Source organism: Pinus tabuliformis, chromosome 9 (assembly GCF_031772625.1).
Source record: "Pinus tabuliformis cultivar Carrire ecotype Pingquan chromosome 9, CPIR1, whole genome shotgun sequence".
In the NCBI taxonomy this organism is placed as follows: Eukaryota; Viridiplantae; Streptophyta; class Pinopsida; order Pinales; family Pinaceae; genus Pinus; species Pinus tabuliformis.
Window position 1 is genome coordinate 807,313,521 of NC_142307.1, and position 27,130 is coordinate 807,340,650.

Below are 27,130 nucleotides of genomic sequence, written 5' to 3' on the forward strand. Positions count from 1 at the left end.
ATCAGATACAAGGCAACGAAGATATCCTTCCAAACATTTGTTTACTATCTCAGTTTGCCCATCAGATTGAGGATGATAAGATGAGCTATGAGCTAACTGAGTACCAAGACAAGAAAATAATTCTGTCAAAAAAATTCCAGTGAAAATGGGATCTCTGTCACTTACAATAATCTTTGGGTTTCCATGTAGCTTTTGAATTGTTTCCATAAATGCAGTAGAAACTGTACTGGCCTTAAATGGATGTGATAATGCACAAAAGTGTGCATACTTGGTAAGTCTGTCAACTACCACCATGATGACACTCTTTCCCTCAGACTTGGGTAAACCTGTGATAAAATCCATTGAAACCTCCTCCCAACGTTGGCTTGGAATAGATAAAGGTTGTAATAGACCCGGTGCCTTAATTGTTTCAACTTTATTTTGTTGGCAAACCAAACATTCCACCACAAACTTTTGAATATCTGATTTAAGGCCATACCAAAAAAATTCCTTCTTAACCCTGTGGTAAGTTTTTAAAAATCTTGAGTGCCCTCCTAAGGGAGAAGTGTGCAATTCCATAAGAATCTTTTGTTTTAGCTGGCAATTCTTACAGAGGTATAAGCGATCTTTGTACCATAACGAATCATTTTGCCAGCTAAATGTATCAGACGTACTGGAATCTTGTTGTAACTTTCAAATAAGTGCCCACACTTCTTCGTCATTCTTCCATTCCTCCCTTGCTTCGTTTATCCAATCTGGTTGGATAATAGAAATGGCGCACAACAATGCTTCTACATCCTCATCCTTTCTTGAGAGTGCATCTGCCACCACATTTTGCTTCCCTTTTTTGTAGATGATTTCAAAGTCATAACCCAACATCTTTGTGACCCACTTTTGTTGCTCTTCAGAGGATAATCTTTGTTCTAAGAAGTATTTAAGGCTATCATGATCCGTTTTTACCTTGAAGTGTCTTCCCATTAGGTAGGGTCACCATTTCTTAAGTGCATGGAGTATTGCCAACATTTCCTTCTCATACATAGCTTTGCTTAAAAACTTTCCCTTGATTGGACGACTTTCAAAAGCAATGGGTCTTTCATCTTGCATTAGAACAGCACCAATTCCATTTCCTGAAGCATCCCATTCCACAATAAAGGTTTTTGTGAAGTCCGGTGTAGCTAAGACCGGTGCTTGGCACATTGCCTCTTTAAGATGTTCAAAGGCCTTTGTTGCTTCCGGAGTCCATGAAAATGCATCTTTCTTCAATAATGTTGTTAGAGGTGCTGATATTCTCCCATAATTCTTAACAAACTTGCGATAATACCCTGTCAAGCCAAGAAATCCTCGCAGATGATTTATGGATGTGGGAATTTTTCATTCCTTAATGGCTTTAATTTTTCTAGGGTCTACCTTAACTCCTTCATGAGATATAATATGACCCAGGTATTCCACCTCCTGGACTCCAAAGAAACATTTGGATCTTTTTGCATATAATTGTTTCTTCTCCAATAGTTGTAGCACCCTGTCAACATGTTCAACATGATCCTTCCAAGACTTGTTGTAGATTAGTATATCATCAAAAAATACTAACACAAATTTTCTAAGGAATGGTTTGAAAATTGAATTCATCAAACCTTGAAATGTTGAAGGTGCATTGGTAAGGCCAAAAGGCATGACCAAAAATTCATAATGACCCTCATGAGTTCTAAATGTTGTTTTCGGAATGTCGTCAGTCTTCATTCTGATTTGATGATATCCCGAACGAAGATCCAACTTGGTGAAGTAAATTGATCCATGCAATTCATCCAGTAATTCATCAATGATAGGAATGGGGAACTTATCTTTAATAGTGAGCTTGTTGAGCTCCTATAATCTGGACACATGCGCCATGATCCATCCTTCTTGTGCACCAATACTACTGGAGCAGAGAAAGAACTTTGACTCGGTTGAATTATACCAGCCTCTAGCATTTAAGCAACCATACGTTCAATTTCACTCTTTTGGACATAGGGATATCTGTACGGCCTGATGTTTGGAGGAACACTTCCTGGAATTAGATGAATAACATGATCATGATCACGCATAGGTGGGAGACCTTTGGGAGTCTCAAATACCTTGGAATGATTGTCCAGGACTTTTTGGAGATCTGGAGAAATAGATGATTCCAAAGTGGAAACATCTAGCGAACATAATTGTGCAATTACACCTCTTTTTTCCTTTTTTAGAAGCTTTGTCATACCATTAGAGCTGATTATCTTTCCTGGTTTCCCTGCAATACCCCTTAATTCAACTTCCTTTCCTTCCGTAAAAAATTTGATGAAAAGTTCTTGAAAATTAAAAGCTATTGTACCCAAGGATTGTAGCCATTGGACTCCTAGTACAACATCAGAACCTCCCATTGGAATGGAAAGCATTGGGCTAGTCAATACATATTCTCCCATGGATAGCTTGATATTATGGCACTTTCCAGTGCAATTTATTGTTCCTCCATTTGCAATCATCACTTGACACTCTGGTGCTGGATATAGGAAGCAATTCAATTCTTTTGCTACCTTACAATGAATAAAATTGTGGGTACTTCCTGAATCAATCAACACTATTACCTTTTTCTTCTTGATTTGTCCTTCTATCTTGATGGTTTGAGGAGTGGTAATTCCCGCCAATGCATTACAAGATATGGTCGGATTTATTTGTTCTTCATTTAGGCTTTGTTGCTGGAGTATATCCTCTTCTTTTGACCTTTCTTGATCTTTTTCTTCTTCCTCTTCACAATCTATGTAGAATAATTTCTTCTCAGCACACTTATGACCTTTAGTGTATTTGCTATCACAACTGTAACAAAGCCCTTTTGCTCTTTTTTCTTCCAATTGTTGAGGTGTCAAACTTATAGGTTGTGGAAGACTAGGGGCAACAACACTTCCGTATTTATAGTTGTGAGTGGTATGCTTCCTGGTTGCCATAATTTTGCTTTCCATTTTTCTTGCTAACCTGAATGCCTTCTCTAATGAATCAGGTTCCCAAAGGTGAACATCATGTTGGATATTATCCTTTAAAGACCCTATGAACACATCAATCCTATGCTCCTCTGGAATATCTTTTACCCTTATGTTCAATTTTTGGAACTCCTCAATGTGCTCCATTATTGAACCCTTTTGTTTGAGACTTATCAATTGGCTAAAAAAAGTGTTGCTTTTTGTATCCTCACAATGTGCTATCAATTCTTCCGTAAAAATTGCCCAAGTGATAAATTGTTTACGAGAGCAAAGCCATTGATACCATACAAACTGATTTGGTTCCAAATATAAAGTTTCCATACGTAAATTTTGTGTGTTTTGCACATTATTGAGATAAAAAATTTGCTCCATCTGTAATATCTATGTTGCGGGATCCTTGCCATCAAACTTCCTCATATCGATTTTTGGAATATGGTGGGTCTTCGATCCAACATTAGAGTCTATGGAATCATGATTAACATTTCTTTTGTTCGCATCATGAGTTTCTTTTACAACCTTTTCACCATTAGTAAGTATTTCTTGTAGAAAATTTGTCAAATCTGTCTTCACATCTGCCATGTTTGTCTTCAAATCTGCCATGTCTCTCTTCAAATATGTCTTTGAATCATCCATCTTAGCTTCCATGCTCTTTATCTTGGATTCCACGCCATTTATCTTAGCTTCTATTAGCTTTTGTGAGCGTGACATTTGTTGCACTTGTTCTTGTAATTTTGATATATCATGTAGTATTTCTTCCTCTTCTTCATGAGTCATGCTAGAGCTTTCAGGTTCCTTACTAGGTGTTTGCATTTTATTTCCTCGAGGCATCAGTTACCAATAATAATGCATTACTATGCCCTTTGAATTCCTTCAAACCAAGCTTACGCAAAAATTAAAAAAAAAAAAACTACACACCTTTTTTCACTTCGTAGAAGCCTGATATTGAATCTGATGTATCTCTGTAATTTTGGATCATCCAGTTCTGAAATTGTGACCTGTAGTAGCCTTCTGTGTCCTCTTTCCAATGCCACCAGTCTGATCAAAATTGGATTCTCCAAGGAAGAGTTATGCAAAATCTCCCACAGTGACCTGCTTATAGACTAGTTCAGTAGAGCCAACTTGTATGACGTGCCACGAATGACTGTTTCATCCTTTGGCTCTAAAAAAATATATACAAGAAACTACAGTTTGTCCTCTTTCTGTACCTTCTTACGAAATTTCAATCTGATGCTCAGAAAGAAAGTTATGACAATTTTCCCTAGGTCACCTGTTTGGAATGTAATTCAGGAGTCTGCAAGAAGACCAACTTCATCAGATCATATCTACGAAAATATAGTGCGAAAAGTTCTGAAATTCGAACCCAAGATTCAGTGGGATGTCTTCTCAAATGGTTGTTTTTTTAGCTTCTGAAACATTGCATAAAAAAAGTTATAGCGAAAATGCCATGATGACCTATTGGGAGCAGTGAAACCCTAGAATCCAAGGCTCTGATACCAAATGTTATGAAACCAGCTCAGGAAAAGATAGAAAAGATAGATCAACGCCTTAGAATTCAGCCTCTTCGAGGGGGAAACCTCCTTTACATTACATAAATGAACAATTCTTCAATGATACAAATGACAAAACCTCCTTTCTATATATAGGAGTCTAAGGAGTCACAATATAACCCAGCCGACCTAACAATAATAATATAAAGCCACAAAAATAACAATAGAGGGATTCTATGGGGCACAGTAATAAAAATATGGGGGCAATAGGGGCACAACAATATTAATAAGGGGTATAACTAAAATAGTAATGGGGTAATCACTACTATTATAGGGACCCAACAAAATCAATGGCTATTGAAGGAGGTAAGGCATGTTCTAGATCTGAAAAAAATCTGATTTCAACAGGGTAGTTGGGAGGTGAAGGTTGCATAACTACTTTCACAGATAAAACCTGGAAGCTCACTAAAGGATCCCTCGTAATAGTGAAAGGAGGAAAGGTTGGTACATTGTATTTATGCAATGGTATTTCTAATTCTGTTAATACTTTAACCTCTACAGGAGAAGATACGGCATTGTGGCACCATAGGCTCGGGCACATGAGTGAGAAGGGGATGCAGATTCTTCACTCAAGAAATTTGTTGCCAGGTTTGAAGCATGTTGATTTAAAATTATGTGAGAATTATGTTTATGGAAAACAGAGGAGAATAAGATTCCTTAGAGTTGGGAAAGAAGATAAGAGCAAAAAATTAGAGCTTGTGCATACAGATGTATGTGGACCTTCTCAGGTATCATCTCTTGGTGGCTCTCGTTATTATGTTACTTTTATTGATGATGCAACCAGAAAAACCTGGATTTATGATATTTGAAATAAATCTGATGTATTTGATACTTTCAAGAAATGGAAAGCTTTGGTTGAAAATGAGACAGGAAAAAGGTTGAAGTGTCTCAGATCAGACAATGGAGGTGAATATAGTAGCAAAGAGTTTGATAGGTACTGTTCAGAGAATGGAATTCATAGAGAGAAGACAGTTCCAGGAACACCACAAGAAAATGGTGTGTCAGAAAGGATGAATAGGACAATCATGGAGCGTGCAAGGTGCATGAGATTGCATGCAGGATTGCCTTTACAATTTTGGGCAGATGTTGTAGATACTATTGTTTATCTAATAAAAAGAGGGCCTTCAAGTTCCTTGGATGGTGGTATTCCAGAGGAGGCATGGACAAGTAAAAATATAAACTACTCTTTTTTAAAGACTTTTGGTTGTGAAGCCTTTGTCCACATTAATAAAGAAAATAGAACAAAGCTTGAGGCAAAATCAAAGAAATGTACCTTTATTGGATATGGTGTTAATGATTTTGGTTATCGCTTTTATGATTATGAAAAACACAAAATCATTAGGAGCAGAGATGTCATATTCAATGAAAAAGTTTTTTATAAGGATCAGCTGCAAGAAAAGAAACAGGAAAAAGAAAACAGATAATACACAGTGCTTGAAGAGATCACAGAAAAAGTGACAGTGCCTGAAAATCATAATGATCAATAGCCAGAACAACAATAACAACAGCAACAAGCACCTCAAACCCCTGAAAATGGTGTTAGAAGATCTACCAGGAAAAATAGACCCTTTGAATGATACTCTCCTTCATTATATTATGTATTGTTGACTGATTCTAGTGAACCAGAATGTTATGAAGTAGTAGTGTAGGTAGAAACTAGAAAGAAGTCGGAGCAAGCCATGAAAGAAGATAAGGAATCCTTAGCACTTAACCAGACTTGGGACTTAGTCAGGTTGCTTGCAGGTAAAACAACATTGCAGAATAAATGGGTTTACAAGTTGAAGAAAGAAGATGGAGGTAGAAAAAGGTATAAAGCCGGACTTGTGGTGAAAGGGTTTGCACAGAAAAATGGTATAGACTTTGATGAGATATTTTCTCCTATTGTTAAAATGACTTCAATTAGAACTATTTTAAGTCTAGTAGCAACTGAAGATTTGCATCTTGAGCAGTTAGATGTAAAGATAACCTTTCTCCATGGGGATTTGGAGAAAGAGATATATATGCAACAGCCACAAGGATATGAGGTAAAAGGGAAGGAGAAACTAGTGCGCAGGTTGAAGAAGAGCATGTATGGCTTAAAACAGGCTCCAAGGCAGTGGTATCTAAAATTTGATAGGTTTATGTCTGAACAAGGTTATACTAGATGTCACTCTAATCATTGTGTTTATCTCAAAAGGCAAAACAATGGAAACTATATTATATTGTTATTGTATGTAGATGACATGCTTGTTGCAGGTTCTAACATGAAGGAAATAAATGCGTTCAAGATAAAATTGGCAAACTTATTTGCAATGAAGGATTTGGGTGCTACAAAACAAATCCTTGGTATGAGAATAACTAGAGACAGGAAGAATTGCAAATTAACATTGTCTCAAAGTGAGCACATAGAAAAGGTGTTGAAAAAATTTAATATGCAGAATGCAAAACCAGTTAGCATACCTTTGGCTAGCCATTTCAAATTAAGTAAGGAGGAGTGTCCCAAGACTCAGGAAGAAATGGCTCATATGTCTAAAGTTCCATATGCATCGACAGTTGGAAGCTTAATGTATGCAATGGTCTGCACAAGGCCTGATATTGCACATGCAATGGGAGTTGTAAACAGGTACATGAACAATCCAGGAAAGGAACATTGGATGGCAGTGAAGTGGATTCTCAGGTATTTGAGAGGTATCACAAATCAAGAATTATGCTTTAGTGGTTCAAACATTGCTCTACAGGGATATGTTGATGCAGATATGGCGGGTGATCGAGATAACAGGAGAAGCACAATAGGGTATGTGTTTACTGTAGGTGGAACAATTGTCAGTTGGGTCTCAAAACTGCAAAGTGTTGTTGCACTCTCAACAAAAGAAGCAGAGTATGTTGCTACTACAGAGGCTAGTAAAGAAATGATTTGGTTACAAAGGTTTCTAGATGAATTGGGTAAGAAGCAAGAGTTGTGCAAGTTATACAGTGACAGCCAAAGTGCGATACATCTTGCAAAGAACTCTGCATTTCATTCCAAGACTAAACATATATAGCTCAAGTACCATTTCATACGGTCAGCGTTGGAAGATGTACAATTGAAGCTGGAAAAGATACACACTAGCTAGAATCCTGCAGATATGTTAACAAAAGTTGTAACCAGGGAGAAACTGAGAATTTTCTCAGTTTTAATTGGTCTTCAAGTGTGATGAAGAAGATGAGAAATAGCTAGGTCCAAAGTGGAGTCATTGTCCATTAAATGAAGCAGTGGTAGGGTTGATATAATCAGTGTCCAAGTGGGAGATCGTTGGGTGTGGAGCCTGATTATCTTCTTTATTTAAAGGTATTGCTGCATTGGACCCCAGTTCATAATGGGGCGGCAATGCTGCCTGTAAAATATTCGCTATAGAGGGGGTCTAGGGGGTGCAGCTGTGACCTTTGGGAACCCCCCCTGGTGGGGGGATCGGGGGCAGCGCCCCCGAAGTTAAGAATAGATGTAAAATTGTTTTGTAAAATGTTGTAATTTCGTAGTCAATCTAGTTTGTTCATTAGGTGGAGATATGATACTAGAAGTTATGTTTAATTTAGGGTTTTTTGCCCTAGAAGGCAACCCCTCACTATATATGAGGGAATTTTATTGCATCTATGTATATCTGTATTCTGAGTGAGGAAGAGAGAGGAGATTGAGAGGGAAGAGGGAATTACAGCAGATCTACTATAGGTTGTATCTCTTCAATTTGCTGGATAATATAAAAGGAATGACTGGCTATTTCTTCATGGACGTAGCCCAAACTGGGTGAACCACGTATATCTGTGTCTCTTTTGTTTTATGTGTTTATATTTCTACAATATTTTAAGTGTTCCATTGCCTTTTAATATATAATTCTCTAACAATTGGTATCAGAGCCGAAGGTCTATTTGGTTGATAAACTCGTAGGAGAGAAGAGGTCCTGGCTCGAGTGGGAGCAATGGTGGAAGATGGTAGGTTGAGGGTCGAAAAATTTAACGGCCAAAACTACTAGCTGTGGAAGATGCAGATGGAAGATTTTTTGTACCAGAGATATTTGTACCAACCATTGAGCGGAAAGACAAAGAAGCCGATGAGTATGACAGACACAGAATGGGATATTCTTGACAGAAAAGCACTTGGAACAATACGGCTGTGCCTAGCGGCGTTGGTAGCGTTTAATATTTCAAAGGAAACGACAACATAGGGTTTAATGTCGACATTGGCCAAACTATATGAAAAACTCTCAGCCTCAAATAAGGTATTTCTTATGAAGTGTTTATTTATATGAACATGTCAGAAGGTGGATCTGTTGCTAATCATTTAAATGAATTTAATACAGTTACCAGTCAGTTAAGTTTTGTAGGGGTAACTTTTGATGATGAAGTTAGGGCTCTGTTATTTCTATTCTCATTGCCAGAAAGTTGGAATGGCTTAATTATGGCCATTAGTAACTCTATCTCTGGATCTAGTACTTTAAGGTTTGATGATGTTGTCGATGCAATTCTTAGTGAGGAAATGTGACGGAAAAGCTCCGGTGAGACATCAGGTAATGCTTTGACTGCAGAGACTGGGGGAAGAAAAATGGAAAGAGGAAAGATCCCTGGATATCGTAGTAAGTCGAGAAAAAGCATATCCAAGTCCAGATCGGGGATAGTGTGCTTCAAATGCAGGAAGAAAGGACACCTGAAGAAAGACTGCAAGTCTCGAAAGGGAAAAGAAGGAGACGCGCAGCAAGAAACTATTCATGAAGCGAATGTAACAAGTGATGTGTTGCAAGATGCTTTGATTCTTTCATTAGAAAATATTATTGATGCTTGGGTGGTAGATTAAGGGGCCTCATTCTATGCCACACCTGATAGGAAACATTTTTATGACTATGTTAAAGGAGATTTTGGACAGGTTCGATTGGGTGATAATAAACCTTGTAAAATCATTCGAATGGGTACAATTTTCATAAAAAACAATGTAAACTTTGAAATAGGAACTGATACTATTACCCGTTTTGTAGAGATAGCAAAAAAGTGACCCGATTTTGAAAAGGGTGATGCAGAACACACATATTTTTTTAGAACATAGTTTTTGGCACTTTGATTTTTTTTTTATGTACATTTCATTTTAGAATGGTAGTGATTTTCATGCTGATTTAAAAAAGTGGTTATTCTGCATCAGACCCTTTTTTTAAAAGACCTATTTTTTGACTTTAAATTTTCTAATGTATGAAATGTAAATAATTATTTTGTAAATTTAATAATTTTGGAAGTGGTCTTTTTTTTTTCATATTTTCTTGTTTTTATTTTTATTTTTATTTTTTTTGTAGTGGGGTTTTTATTGATTTGCATATTTAAGGAAGAAGGTCGATATTTTGCATATTTATACATCGTTAATTAAATTTTCAATCCATATGAAATAATTGTCTCTAAAAAACAAATATAAAAATATATATAAAAAAGACAAAAAAAAAAAAAAAAATGTTAAAAAAAAATTATCTCATAAACCATAAAAGAATTTGAAAAAAAAAATAAAAAAAAACATATATATATATATATATATATATATATATATATATATATATATATATAACTAAGTAAAAATTGAGAAATAAAAAAAAAAAAAAAAACATTAGCAAAAACTAGGAAAAAGAAAAGAAAAATTTGAAAACAAACTAGTTTTAAAAAAATAAAATAAAAAATAATGAAAAACATTAGAAAAATTAAAAAAACTAGTAAAATTAATATTAAAAAAAAAACAAAAAATGTTAAAAAAAAATTATCTCACAAACCATAAAAGAATTTGGAAAATATATATATATATATATATATATATATATATAGAGAGAGAGAGAGAGAGAGAGAGAGAGAGAGAGAAATTAAAAAAAACATTAGCAAAACTGGGGCAAAAAAAAAACTAGTTTAAAAAAATTAGAAAATTAACGAAAAAAAAAAAAAAAAAACTGATAAAATTAATATTAAAAAAAAACAAAAATAAATTTAAATTATAAAAAAAAAAAACCAAAAAAATGCAAATTTTTTATTAAAAAAATAAAAAATATAATTATTTTTTATTAAACATATGTATTTTATTAAAAAATAAATAATTTTTTTTTTAACAGTTTTTTTTTTTTTTTTTTTTTTAAACAATTATTATTATTATTTTAATTTAAAAATACAAAATATAAAAACCTATATTTTATATTTAAAAAAAATAAATAAAAAATTAAACCTTCATTTTATATTTAAAAAAAAAAATTACATTTTTTTTTCTAAACAATCATTTTTTTATTTAAAAAAAAATAATAATAATAATTATTATTATTATTATTTTAAATACAAATCATAAAAAATATTTTAATTTTCTTGAAACAAATTTAAAATTTTAATTTAAATTTTAAAAATTTATTAAAAAAATAATTTAAAAGTTAATTTTTGTTTGTTTGTTTGTTTGTTTTATTATTATTATTATTATTATTAAAATTGGTGGCCCTCCGCCAAAATTAAACAATTTTAATTTTTGATTATACATATGTTTATTAAAAATGTTTTTATTAAATATTTATTAATAATTTAAAAAGAAATTATTATTTTTTTATTTTTTTTTAATTAAACGATTTTTTTTTTATTGAACCATTTTAATAAAAAATATTAAATTTTAATTTATTAAACAATTTTTGATAAAAATTAAATTTTAAACAATTTTAATAAAAATTATTATTATTATTATTATTATTTTTTAAATTTTGTTTTTATTAAAAACAATTCGTCCCACGTTCACGCCACCACCTGGCGGGGGCCAGGCCATTGGGTGATTCCGAGAATCGCCCAATGGCCTGCCTACCGCCCGTAGTAGCATGACCGGGGGCCATTTTTTTTTTTAATTGTAAAAAAACAAAATTCAAAAAAAAAAAAAAAAAAAAAAAAAAATTATTAAAATTGTTTAATAATTTTTTTTAATAATTTAATTTTTATTAAAATTGTTTAATAAATTAAAATTTAATAATTTTTTTTAAAATTGTTTAATGAATATTTTTTTTTCAAATAAAAAAAACATCGTTTAAAAAAAAAAATTATATTTAAAATTTATTTTTTGGTTTGTTTTTAAATAAATAATGAGAATTTAATATTTTTTCTAAAAAAAAAAAAAAAAAATCAAAAACACATTTTTTTTGTGAGTTTAAAATGTTTTTTAATTTTTATTTTTTTTAATTGGAAAAGATGCATATTTTTAAAATTTTGATTTTTTTTTTTAATAATTTGAGTTTATTTTTGTCTTTTTATTTTTTTCTAAATGTTTTTAATATTAATTTTACTAGTTTTTAATTATTTTTTCTTTAAATAATTTTCTATTTTTGTTTAATCTAGTCCGTTTTTAATTTTTTTTTTGCTAGTTTTTGTTAATGATTTTTTTAATCTTTCTATTTCTACTTACTTTATTTTATATATATAAATTTTTATTTTTATTTTTATTTTTATTTTATTTTTTTCTAAATTCTTTTATGGTTTATGAAACAAATTTTTATTTATTTTTTGTCTTATATATATATATATATATATATATATTTACATTTATTTTTTTAAGTAATCATCATTTTAATCTTAATTTCACTAATTTTTAAATTTTTTTTGCTAATTTTCCATTTTTTTTTTAAATCTTGTTTGTTTTTAATTTTCATTTTAATTTTTATTTTTTGTTAATGTTTTCTTAATTTTTCTATTTTTATCTATTTAATTTTATAGTTTTTTTTAATGTGTTTTTTTTTTCTTTTCCGAATTTTTTTATGGTTTACATTTTTTTTTCCATTTTTCTTAAATATGTTTTTTTTTTACTATTTATTTGTTTATAATTTGTAATTTTTTTTCTAGTTTTTTAATTCTTATTTTTTATAGGTTAATTTTGTTTTTTGTTTTTTTTTTTGTTTTTACATTTTTAATGTTATTCGAACATTAACACTTTGTTTTGAGGGTGTTTTTTGGACAATTTTTGCACAAAAAGTTGGTTTTCACCGCCATTTTTAAAACATGTTGAAAATTTACCCTGGAAAAAAAAAGATGTTATTCCAGCATCAAGACTTTTCGTTTTTAGCATTGTTTTTGATGTTTTTTTGGGGTTTTTGGCCAAAATTCCCGTTTTGAGTTTATAGTTCCCGTTTCAAAGTTTACATTGTTAAAAAAACAAAATGGAAATCAGTGGCTGTTGAAAGAGGTAAAGCATGTTCCAAATCTGAAAAAAATCTGATTTCAACAGGGTAGTTGGGAGGCGAAGATTGCGTAACTACTTTCACAAATAAAACCTAGAAGCTCATTAAAGGATCCCTGGTAATAGCGAAAGGAGGAAAGGTTCGTACATTGTATTTATGCAATGGTATTTCTAATTCTATTAATACTTTAACCTCTACAGAAGAAGATACGGCATTGTGGCACCATAGGCACAGGAACATGAGTGAGAAGGTGATGTAGATTCTTCATTCAAGAAATTTGTTGCCAAGTTTGAAGCATGTTCTGTGAGAATTGTGTTTATGGAAAACAGAGGAGAGTTAGATTCCTTAGAGTTGGGAAAGAAAATAAGAGCAAAAAATTAGAGCTTGTGCATACAATGTATGGGGACCTGCTCAGGTATCATCTCTTGGTGGCTCTAATTATTATGTTACTTTTATTGATGATGCAACCAAAAAAACCTGGATTTATTATATTCGAAATAAATCTGATGTATTTGATACTTTCAAGAAATGGAAAGCTTTGGTTGAAAATGAGACAGGAAAAAGGTTGAAGTGTCTCAAATCATACATTGGAGGTGAATATTGCAGCAAAGAGTTTGATCAGTACTATTCAGAGAATGGAATTCGTAGAGAGAAGACAGTTCTAGGAACACCACAAGAAAATGGTGTGTCAGAAAGGATGAACAAGACAATCATGGATCGTGCAAGGTGCATGAGATTGCATACAGGATTGCCTTTACAATTTTGGGCAGATGCTGTAGATACTGTTGTTTATCTAATAAACAAAGGCCTTCAAGTTCCTTAGATGGTGGTATTCCAAAGGAGGCATGGACAGGTAAAATGGTAAACTACTTTTTTTTAAAGACTTTTGGTTCTGAAGCCTTTGTCCACATTAATAAAGAAAATAGAACAAAGCTTGAGGCAAAATCAAAGAAATGTACCTTTATTGGATATGGTGTTAATGATTTTGGTTATCGCTTTTATGATTATGAAAAGCACAAAATCATTAGGAGCAGAGATGTCATATTCAATGAAAAGGTTTTGTATAAAGATCAACTGCACGAAAAGAAACAGGAAAAAGAAAACAAAGAATACATAGTGCTTGACGAGATCATAGAAAAAGTGATGGTGCCTGACAATCATAATGATCAACAGCAAGAACAACAACCACAACAACAACCAACACCTCAAACACCTGAAAGTGGTGTTAGAAGATCTACTAGGATAAGTAGACCCCCTTAACGATACTCTTCTTCATTATATTATGTATTGTTGATTGATTCTGGTGAACTAGAATGTTATGAAGAAGCAGTGCAGGTAGAAACTTGGAAGAAGTGGGAGCAAGCCATGAAAGAAGAGATGGACTCCTTAACACATAACTAGACTTGGGACTTAATTAGGTTGCCTGCATGTAAAACAACATTGTGGAATAAATGGGTTTACAAGTTGAAGGAAGAAGATGGAGGTAGAAAAAGGTATAAAGCTAGACTTGTGGTGAAAGGATTTGCACAGAAAAAGGGTATAGACTTTGATGAGATATTTTCTCCTATTGTTGAAATGTTCAATCAGATCTATTTTAAGTCTAGTAGCAGCTGAAGATTTGCATCTTGAGCAGTTAGATGTAAAGACAACCTTTCTCCATGGCGATTTGGAGGAAGAGATATATATATGCAGCAGCCACAAGGATATGAGGTAAAAGGGAAGGAGAAACTAGTGTGCAAGTTGAAGAAGAGCTTGTATGGCTTAAAATAGGCTCCAAGGCAGTGGTATCTAAAATTTGACAGGTTTATGTCTGAACAAGGTTATACTAGATGTCACTCTGATCATTATGTTTATCTCAAAAGGCAAAATGATGGTAGCTATATTATATTGTTATTGTATGTAGATGAAACTCTTGTTGCAAGTTCTAACATGCAGGAAATAAATGCGCTCAAAAGAAAAATGGCAAAATCATTTGCAATGAAGGATTTGGGTGCTGCAAAACAAATCCTTGGTATGAGAATAACTAGAGACAGGAAGAATTGCAAATTAACATTGTCTCAAAGTGAATACATAGAAAAGGTGTTGAAAAGGTTTAATATGAAGAATGCAAAACCAATTAGTATACCTTTGGCTAGCCATTTCAAATTAAGTAAGGAGGAGTGTCCCAGGAATCGGGAAGAAATGGCTCATATGTCTAAAGTTCCATATGCATCAGCAGTTGGAAGCTTAATGTATGCAATGGTCTGCACAAGGCCTGATATTGCACATGCAGTGGGAGTTGTAAGCAGGTACATGAACAATCCAGGAAAAGAACATTGGATGGTGGTGAACTGGTTTCTCAGGTATTTGAGAGGTACCACAAATCAAGAATTATGCTTTGTTGGTTCAAACATTGCTCTATAGGGATATGTTGATGCAGATATGGTAGGTGATAGAAATAACAGGAGAAGCACAACAGGGTATGTGTTTACTGTAGGTGGAAAAACTATTAGTTAGGTCTCAAAACTGCAAAGTGTTGTTGCACTCTCAACAACAGAAGCAGAGTATGTTGTTGCTACAGAGGCTAGTAAAGAAATGATTTGGTTACAAATGTTTCTAGATGAATTGGGTAAGAAGCAGGAGTTGTGCAAGTTATACAGTGACAGCCAAAGTGTGATACATCTTGCAAAGAACTCTGCATTTCATTCCAAGACTAAACATATACAACTCAAGTACCATTTCATACGGTCAGCGTTGGAAGATAGACAGTTGAAGCTGGAAAATATACACACTAGCTAGAATCCTGCAGATATGTTAACAAAAGTTGTAACTAGGGAGAAACTAAGAATTTTCTTAGTTTCAATTGGTCTTCAAGTATGATGAAGAAGATGAGAAATATCCAGGTCCAAAGTGGAGTCATTGTCCAGCAAATGAAGCATCGGTGGAGTTGCTATAATCAGTCTCCAAGTGGGAAATTGTTGGGTGTGAAGCCTGATTATCTTCTGTATTCAAAGGTATTGCTGCATTGGACCCCAGTTCGTAATGAGGCGGCAATGCTGCTCGTAAAATATTGTTGTAATGGGGGATCCATGGGGGTAGCTGCGAACTTTGGGAGCCCCCCCCTGGCGAGGGAATCAGGGGCAATGCCCCCAAAGCTAAGAACAGATGTAAAATTGCCTTGCAAAATGTTGTAATTTCGTAGTCAATCTGGGTCATTCATTAGGCGGAGATCTGACGGTAGAAGTTATGTTTAACTTAGGGTTTTTTGCCCTAGAAGGAAACCCCTCACTATATATGAGGGAATTTTATTGCGTCTATGTATATCTGTATTCTGAGTGAGGAAGAGAGAGGAGATTGAGAGTGAAGAGGGAACTACATCAGATCTACTGTAGGTTGTATCTCTTCAGTTTGCTGGATAATATAAAAGGAAGGACTGGCCGTTTCTTCGTGGATGTAGCCCAAACTGGGTGAACCACATATATCTGTGTCTCTCTTGTTTTATGCGTTTTCTGTGTTTATATTTCTGCAATATTTTATGTGTTCCATTGCTTTGTAATATATAATTCTATAACAATTGGTATCAGAGGCGAAGGTCTATTTGGCTGATAAACTCGCAGGAGATAAGGGTTCCTGGAACGAGTGGGAGCAATGGCAAAATATGGTAGGTTTAGGGTAGAAAAATTTAACGGCCAAAACTACCAGCTGTGGAAGATGCAGATGGAAGATTATTTGTACGAGAGAGATCTGTACCAACCATTGAGTGGAAAGACAAAGAAGCCGATGAGTATGACAGACACAAAATGGGATATTCTCGACAGAAAAGCACTTGGAACAATACGGCTGTGCCTAGCGACATCGATAGCATTTAATATTTCAAAGGAAACAACAATAGAGGGTTTAATGTCGACATTGGCCAAACTATATGAAAAACCCTCGGCCTCAAATAAGGTATTTCTTATGAAGCGTTTATTTAATATGAAGATGTCAGAAGGTGGATCCGTTGCTAATCATTTAAATGAATTTAATAAAGTTACCAGTCAATTAAGTTCTATAGGGGTAACTTTTGATGATGAACTTAGGGCTCTGTTATTTCTGTGCTCATTGCTAGAATGTTGGACTGGTTTAGTTATGGCCATTAGTAACTCTATCTCTAGATCTAGTACTTTAAAGTTTGATGATGTTGTCGGTGCAATCCTTAGGGAGGAAATGCGACAGAAAAGCTCTGGTGAGACATCAGGTAATGCTTTGACTGCAGAGACTAGGGAAAGAAAAATGGAAAGAGGAAAGAGCCATGGATATCGCAGTAAGTCAAGAAAAAATAGATCCAAGTCCAGATTGGGGATAGTGTGCTGGAAATGCAGGAAGAAAGGACACCTGAAGAAAGACTGCAAGTCTTGAAAGGGAAAAGGAGACACGCAACAAGAAACTAATCATGAAGCGAATGTAATAGGTGATGTGTTGCAAGATGCTTTGATTATTTCATTAGAAAATATTATTGATGCCGAGTGGTAGATTCAGGGGCCTCATTCTATGCCACACCTGATAGGAAACATTTTTATGATTATGTTCAAGGATAGTTTTGACAGTTTCGATTGGGTGATGATAAACCCTGTAAAATCATTAGAATGGGTACAATTTTCATAAAAGAGAAAAATAGAAATCAGTGGCTATTGAAGGTGGTAAGGCATGTTCCATATCTGAAGAAAAATCTAATTTCAACAGGGAAATTGGGAGGCAAAGTTTGCGTAACTACTTTCACAGATAAAACCTGGAAGCTCACTAAAGGATCCCTGGTAATAGTGAAAGGAGGAAAGGTTAGTACATTGTGTTTATGCAATGATATTTCTAATTCTGTTAATACTTTAACCTCTACAGGAGAAGATACGACATTGTGGCACCATAGGCTCAGGCACATGAGTGAGAAGGGGATGCAGATTCTTCACTCAAGAAATTTGTTGCCAGGTCTGAAGCATGTTGATTTAAAATTATGTGAGAATTGTGTTTATGGAAAACAGAAGAGTCAGTTTCCTTAGAGTTGGGAAAGAAAAGAAGAGCGAAAAATTAGAGCTTGTGCATACAGATGTATGGGGAACTTCTCTGGTATCATCTCTTGGTGACTCTCATTATTATGTTACTTTTATTGATGATGCAACCAGAAAAACCTAGATTTATTATATTCAAAATAAATTTGATGTATTTGATACTTTCAAGAAATAGAAAGCTTTGGTTGAAAATGAAATAGGAAAAAGGTTGAAGTGTCACAGTGAATATTGCAGCAAAGAGTTTGATAGGTATTGTTCAGAGAATGGAATTCGTAGAGAGAAGACAGTTCTAGGAACACCACAAGAAAATGGTGTGTCAAAAAGGATGAACAAGACAATCATGGAGCATGCAAGGTGCATGAGATTGCATAAAGGATTGCCTTTACAATTTTGGACAGATGCTGTAGATATTGTTGTTTATATAATAACCAGAGGGCCTTCAAGTTCCTTAGATGGTGGTATTCCAGAGGAGGCATGGACAGGTAAAAAGGTAAAATACTATTTTTAAAGAATTTTGGTTGTGAAGCATTTGTCCACATTAACAAAGAAAATAGAACAAAGCTTGAGGCAAAATCAAATAAATGTAACTTTATTGGATATGGTGTTAATGATTTTGGTTATCGCTTTTATGATTATGAAAAACACAAAATCATTAGGAGTAGAGATGTCATATTCAATGAAAAGGTTTTATATAAGGATCAACTGCAGGAAAAGAAATAGGAAAAAGAAAAAGAGAATACATAGTGCTTGATGAGATCACAGAAAAAGTGATGGTGCCTGAAAATCATAATGATCAACAGCCAGAACAACAACCACAACAACAACAAGCACCTCAAACACCTGAAAGTGGTGTTAGAAGATCTACCAGGATAAGCAGACCCCTTGAACAATACTCTCCTTCATTATATTATGTATTGTTGACTGATTCTGGTGAACCAGAATGTTATGAAGAAGCAGTGCAGGTAGAAACCAGGAAGCAGTGTAAGCAAGCCATGAAAGAAGAGATGGACTCCTTAGCACATACCCAAACTTGGGACTTAGTCAAGTTGCCTGCAGGTAAAACAACATTGCAGAATAAATGGGTTTACAAGTTGAAGAAAGAAGATGGAGGTAGAAAAAGGTATAAATCCAGACTTGTGGTGAAATGGTTTGCACAGAAAAATGGTATAAACTTTGATAAGATATTTTCTCCTATTGTTAAAATGACTTCAATCGGAACTATTTTAAGTCTAATAGTAGCTGAAGATTTGCATCTTGAGCAGTTAGATGTAAAGACAACCTTTCTCCATGGCGATTTGGAGGAAGAGATATATATGCAACAACCACAAGGATATGAGGTAAAAGGGAAGGAGAAACTAGTGTGTAAGTTGAAGAAGAGCTTGTATGGCTTAAAACAAGTTCCAAGGCAGTGGTATCTAAAATTTGATAGGTTTATGTCTGAACAAGGTTATACTAGATGTCACTCTGATCATTGTGTTTATCTCAAAAGGAAAAATGATCATGGAAGATATATTATATTGTTATTGTATGTAGATGGCATGCTTGTTGCAGGTTCTAACATGCAGAAATAAATGCGCTCAAAAGAAAATTGGAAAACTCATTTGTAATGAAGGATTTGGGTGTTGCAGAACAAATCCTTGGTACGAGAATAACTAGAGACAGGAAGAATCACAAATTAACATTGTCTCAAAGTAAGTACATAGAAAAGGTGTTGAAAAGGTTTAATATGCAGAATGCAAAACCAGTTAGTATACCTTTGGTTAGCCATTTCAAATTAAGTAAGGAGGAGTGTCCCAAGACTCAGGAAGAAATGGCTCATATGTCTAAAGTTCCATATGCATCAGCAGTTGGAAGCTTAATGTATGCAATGGTCTACACAAGGCCTGATATTGCACATGCAGTGGGAGTTGTAAGCAGGTACATGAACAATCTAGGAAAAGAACATTGGATGACGGTGAAGTAGATTCTCAGGTATTTGAGAGGTACCACAAATAAAGAATTATGCTTTGGTGGTTCAAACATTGCTCTACAAGGATATGTTGATGCAGATATGGCGGGTGATAGAGATAACAGGAGAAGCACAATAGGGTATGTGTTCATTGTAGGTGGAACAACTGTCAGTTAGGTCTCAAAACTGTAAAGTGTTGTTGCACTGTCAACAACAGAAGCAGAGTATGTTACTGCTATAGAGACTAGTAATGAAATGATTTGGTTACAAAGGTTTCTAGATGAATTGGGTAAGAAGCAAGAGTTGTGCAAGTTATATAGTGACAGCCAAAGTGCCATACATCTTGCAAAGAACTCTACATTTCATTCCAAGACTAAACATATACATCTCAAGTAACATTTCATACAATCAGCATTGGAAGATGGACAGTTGAAGCTGGAAAAGATACACACTAGCCAGAATCCTGTAGATATGTTAACAAAAGTTGTAACCATGGAGAAACTGAGAATTTTCTCAGTTTCAGTTGGTCTTCAAGTATGATGAAGAAGATGAGAAATAACCAGGTCCAAAGTGGAGCCATTGTCCAGCAAATGAAGCAGTGGTGGAGTTGCTATAATTAGTCTCCAAGTGGGAGATTGTTGGGCGTGGAGCCTGATTATCTTATGTATTCATAGGTATCTCTGCATTGAACCCCAGTTTGTAATGGGGCGACAACGCCGCCCGTAAAATATTCACTGCAAGGGGGTCCAGGGGGGGTAGTTGTGAGCTTTGGGAGCGCCCCCTTAGCGGGTGGATCGAGGGTAGCGCTCTCAAAGCTAAGAATAGATGTAAAATTTCCTTGTAAAATGTTGTAATTTTGTAGTCAATCTGGGTCGTTCATTAGGTAGAGATCTGATGGTAGAAGTTATGTTTAATTTAGGGTTTTTTACCCTAGAAGGCAACCCCTCGCTATATATGAGGGAATTGTATTGCATCTATGTATATCTTTATTCTGAGTAAGGAAGAGAGAGGAGATTGAAAGCGAAGAGGGAATTACATTGGATCTACTGTAGGTTGTATCTTTTTAGTTTGTTGGATAATATAAAAGGAAGGACTAGCTATTTCATCGTGGACGTAGCCCAAACTAGGTGAACCACGTATATCTGTGTCTCTCTTGTTTTATGCTTTTTTTGTGTTTATATTTTTGCAATAATTTATATGTTCCATTGCTCTATAATATATAATTCTATAACATGCTTCACGGCCTCTACTGAAATGAGTTTCTTTTAGCTCTCGCTATCAACAATGAACTACAACGGCGAACCATTCACCCACATTTGTGAGTGGAAGAGACGCTCCCCCTCCTTTGGATCTTCGAGCTCAATCTTTTGTATCTTGGTGGTGACAATGGTGGCACTAGGCTCCACATCAATAATCTACTTTCCTTTGTCATTCCCCTTGTCAAGTTCTGACTTAGATTTAGAACATGCATTTCTCTCTGAAACCTTCAGCTCGGACACCAATGTCTACTTGGCTCAACACTCACTTGTGTTGTGAGTGGGGCTCTTATGGAACTCACACCACTTTCTTGTGTCCTTATTTGTCTTCGTGGTGTTGTTCTTTGCTTGCAGCTTTGACGGTTGTCCTGGGTCACCCCACCTTGGCATTGTCCTTTGTTCAATTGTTTGGGGTGCATTTCCCTTTCTTCAGATTTGCAGAGCAAAAGTATCGCTTTTTCTATTTAAATTTTTGCTCGATTTTGAGTGTGTATCGATAGGTGGCGCCAAGAAAGGAGATGCCTAAGAACTCCATATCATTTTGGATGTATTTGTTTAGACACTTGTGGTACTTGAGTACCAAGTTCTGCTCAGAATCCTTGAAACCAAACTTTGTGCGAAGGGTATGAAAAATATTTGTGAACTCTGGCACATTTTGGTCCCTTCCCTGCCATAGTGTGGTCCACTTTTTGTACTTATCTTCATAGCTCCCAATTGGGTATTACTATTCCTTGATGGAGTCTCAGAAAGAATTCCAAGTGGGTGCAGTTGAAAATAGTGAGGGTTCCCTCTCGTCCCTCTACTCACAGTATGTTTCCCACTATTGGAAAAATCATGAACCAAAAATAACTTTCAACAATTTAACCATTTATCTATGACAACTGTATCTATTTGGTCTTCAAATATGGGAATGCCAAATTTGACTTGTACCTTAAAGGGAGTGGTGCCTCCACGGTGGCTGCTGGATGGAGATGCATGACCTTTGGGCATCCGCCAAAGGATCTGGGAAAACTTGTCTATAATCTCATTCCTTTGTCGCTTGAGGGCTTCTTTGAGCAATATTTTGAAATGATCTCCTGTTACCCCATCTTTCTTTTCTTCCGCCATGGGAGGCCACCAGGGTCGACGCGGCCGATCTTGCAAAGGTTAAACCATTTCAAGCCTTAACTCCAACCTTGACCTCATTGGAGACATGCACAAAAATATAGAGAAAGAGAAGACCACTCTGATACCATAAATCTAGATTATGTAGGAATGAAATGAAATATGGATATAAACAGAAACACAAGGATGCAACAAAGATAAAACTTCAATTAATTAATAAAAAAGTACTGGAAAATGTTTACATGTAGAAAGGAAATAAACTAGTTCAGACTATGGTAGCTTATCTCTGAGAAGAGATGTGGTGGCTACATGCCTTCTAAACTATGTTACAATGAGGCTTGGAGTCCTTTTTATCATTAAGAAACAATGGGAAACCCTAAACATCCAAAAGCCTAACCCTAGGAGATGAAGCACTAAAATCTTGTGGGCCCTATAAGTGTTATTTGGAACATCAACTTCTCAAGGTCATAAATTTTGTATACGATTTCTATGTGATTTTTTACGGTCTCTCCTTTTTCCCAAAAAATGTCATTTAAGCCCTCAAAACAACTCTAAAAGTTTGGGACCCGAAAAACTGCCAAAAATAGTAAATTTTGCTACAATTAAGGAAACTGAAAGAAACATTTTGAAAGAAACAGTATTGGGGGTGCAAGTGGAATAGGTTGGTGGCCACCAATATCCACGTGCATCACTCTACCTCTCTGCAAGGAAACCATAGATATGAGCTAGAAGTCTCTACCCCAGGAAGGGGAAACTAGAGCTCATATCATTTGCATATGACCTAAAAATTACCAAAATAGAAAATAAGAGGTCTAGTGTCTCTGTGAAAAGCATATTTGAACGAAAATTGAAGAAGAACAAAAAATGAAATAATGAGCCTAGTGGCTATGTACCAAATGCTCATGAACCAAACCAAAGTTTCAACTTTGTAGTAGTCACCGATGAACCAAACTAGACTCAAGTTTATCAACTTGTGGGTCACCATGAAGCCTAAAATATTAACATTTTCCACATTGAAACTACATGGACACCATGTTGGAACTTGTTGAAGGTGCTGGACCCGCCAACATGTCAGGCATCTCCCTGGTAAGAAGTCACAACTAGACCTGAGACCGTTTGGAGTAGGAGTCCCAACAGTGGGTAGTAAAGTAATGCCTTGACTGTGGTAGCGCACAGAGGTAATTGTGATAACTTTGTCAGAATCAAGTGTGTGACCTTGTAGCGAGTCAAGTGAGATGCATGGGGGTAATAACACATGGAGGGGAAAAGGAAGTGTGTTCCTTATAACCCTGTAATAGTAAGTAGTCTGAAAGAAACACACAAATGGAATGACATCACAAGCTGGAAAGTGGAATAGTCCACACACCAAAGTGACGAGTTAAACCAACAACACATCTTCAACAAGATTCATACAATTGCATATAAAATAGTTCATATACAAATGCCTAAATTAAATAACATAAATTGCTAAAGAAACCATAATAGTCCAACTACAATAACAACATATGCATGAAAACATGCCAGCTCTGTTATATATTATTAAGTGAAATTTCCATCCATTCATACACCATTGACAACCACTAGCCCCTATAGTCAAACATTACAGTCAACACCACCTACTCCTCTAAAGAGATGTACTCACTCTACACTGTGGAGAAGTCAAGGCTCGTCGCAATACTCTCTAAGCCTCCTCTAAGTAATGCCTAGCCAAAAGCTTGGCTCCCAAAAGCCTTGTTCTATGAGTTATGAGTTTCTATATATAGCAAAGGGTGGGGTGACCCTTGACATTCCCCTTTGACTCTTAGACTACACTCACAAGTCTTCACATTACATAATGATTGTTCACATTCCACTAATGACACTTGGAATTTCACTTACAACATATTTACAATAATACAATTTCCACATATACCTATGTGGGACAAAATAGGCTTGAGTTAGCCTAACAAGAAAAACAACATCACTCGAGGTCTTGGGGAAATACCAACTTGGTAACCTCCTCACGGTGGTCTTCGGTGACAAATTGGTACCAAGATTGGTACTGTGCTATCGTTTCCCCATACTATTTGGTGATGTCTTTATGGAAGCAGACTCTTGCCTCCATGGCTTCAAGGTATATGGTTTCGAAACCTTTGTCCAGCTCATCCTGAAGCATGCAAAAAACTGTCATGAGTGTGGTTGGACCACCGATGTACTTCTGCATGTTCTATGCGCTCAATTGCAAGTCATCATTGGTGGCTTCGCACATCAACTGCTCTATGTACCCGTTGACCTCTAGCATGACTTAGTTCTTCCTCATGGTCTGAGTGAGGGTTCTGGTTGAAGGGATCTTGTGTGTACAACTGTGCATAGGAAGCCTCAATGTTGGCGATGAGCGAAGGGAGCTGCTCATAGCTCCGAATCAACATCTAAATTTGTGCTTTGTCTAGCTCTACATGTGGCTTCATCATATTGTGCAAGTAAAGAAAGGCTCCCTTGCACCTCATTTTCCATTCATGTACATGCACAGTAGCAACATGGATGTCTTTGAGCGTTTGGGCTGTCTTGGTGAAATGCTACTAAAAACTGTATAGGTGGACAATAACTTTGTGGATAGTGACAAATCTTGTATACAACGTCCGCATGGTGGTCTCCAAAGTTGATGTCTCCGCAAGTATCAGTTTCTTGATTTTTTCCATAGCGGATCCTGCAAACTACTCTGTTCTCTGCCTGGCCTCTTGCAAGTCCTTCACCATCTGATCATTCTCTGCTATCAAAAACTTGACCGTCAATCTCGTGGCTTCTGCATAATCTTGGTAAGCCTCTGCCATGGTAGTTGGATGCCTTCTGACATCTTACGCAATCACCCTTTCCTCTATGTGTGCAGGTGATGTGTGATCATTCGGGAGCTTCTTTCTTCGTGCCTGTACAATCCTATGATGTGACTTTTGGAATGAAAGATTATACACATCTATCTTTGGATCATCACTAATGAGATCAACCTCTCCTTGCTCGCTCGGGAATGGTTGTTATTCTAGAGGTGGGGGATATTGTGGTGCGACCTTGGATGCTCTTGAAATGAGATCGATGTCTTGGTCCTATGGCTCCTATTATGTCTCCATTTCTACCGCTTCAACCATCTACTCAACCTATTGAGCGAGTTCCCAAACCTACACCTGCTCACCCTCTTCTTCAAATGCTAACTTCTCTGTTGTTTCAACCTATATAGGCACAATTTACTCTTTCAATGCGCCTTGCCTTTCCTCCTATTCCTATTTCTTCTTTTCTTCCCTTTCTCTCCTCCTGAGCTCTTGCTCTACTTTCAACTTCTTCTTTTTTTCCTTGAACTTCCTCTCTGCATATTCCAACCTTTGCTTCTCTCTCTTCCTCTGTTCTACTCTCCTTTCACACTGTCACCTCTTCGCCTCTATCTCCAAAGCTAATTTCTAAACAAAGACGATCTTCTATGAACTTGTAGATTTGCTCAGCCTCTGTGCTCTCGACAATCTTCCTCTTTCATTTGTCTTGCATTAGTTTACTGCTCATTATTGTTGTTGTTGTTGCTTCCTTTGGTGCTTCTTCTTGTAGTGCTTCTTTCCATTCTATAGCCATACTGACTGGTTCATTTAGCCTAGAAGAGTTGTTGCAATACCTCAAAGGATCTTCCTCTGGCTAATGACATGCCCCATGGATCAATGGGTAATACACCTTTGCATAGTGGTTCTTGCATATTCAATGGGGAACATACATATTGAAACTCTTGGTGTCGAAACCAAACTTCTTCAAGTCCTTGGCCTCGACATCCACATCCTTCAAGGTACAGATCTCGTACAACCCAACTTGCAAAGGAAGAGTAGGCCATGGTGCCTTCTTCCTCCCATGCATCCCTATTGATAACCTTGTGGCGATGTGATATGCGACCTCTTGCATGACTAGCTTGTCCATGGAAAACCTTGGTAGCTCATGCAGAGGCTACTCCGCGCCAAACATCTTAATGAAGGTACCATCGGGTGAGGCATACAAATCTGTAATGTTAAGAAATGCTTGCATTGCTTCTCGAGACATGCACGGTGGATCTTGTTCGAAGATCGTCCTGTACATTGGGGTGATGAAGTGGTCAGATAGCCTTGCCATGACTCCTCAGTAGCTGCACTTAGAGAGCAACTTGCAATAGATGTTCATAACATCCTTTGATGGAGTCCATGTCCAACCCATTTTAGGGAACTATTGTTGGGCACAAATTGCATCAAGAAGGTACGCAGACATAAAGAATCTTGCTTGTTCATCCTTAAGTGAATTTTGGGCATTAGACACATACACTTTCAGATAAAGAGAAAACATATCCAACCAGTTGGATGGTCTTCCTTCATTTTCCAACCGATCTAACATAACCACTCAACTCTACGGAAAGGTCTCCATGCTCTCTTGACCACACAAGCATCATGCAAACATGACCAAGAGTTGGTAAGCCTTCATGAGTGACTTCGTCTTGTAGACCTGGTTGGGTGTTGCTCTAAACTTTGATGGCTCTTTTACCGAACACTTCATGATGTATCTAGTGTTCACATTGTTGTTGGGAGTGTAAAACAGTGCATCCATGTAGCTCTCTAGCTGTGGCAAGTGATACCTCTGATGGTAGTTTTCCGAACTGAAGGAGGCAAGCTATGTCCACTAGTACTACTCAGTGTCATCGTCTCAGGATTGGTATGTGAGACAATCCAGTGAATGATATCCGCACACAGGAAGGTGGGGTACCTGCATGCAACCATGTACAAGCCTCACTTGTGGATGTTGACATAGATTTGTCGATATTCTAGATTTTTCTTGAAGCTACATGAAAAAATGTCCTTTATTTCTTGCCATGTAATCTTCATTTCCTTCTCTACAAACAATTATGTGTCTGCATAGATGGACAAGTTCATTGGAGCTTATTCAACTACATCTCCAGTGCTGATATCTACAATACCCTTTCATCCATCTCTCTTGGAAACGTGTTGCCTATACTGCTGAGAAGCTGCTAAACAACTGATGTACCTGGAGATAGACCGAACACTCACGACAAGCAAATGTCAACGTAAAAACATAAAGAACTTCAAGCATCGATCATGCAAAAAATTGGGCAACTATTGGGCATGATTTCA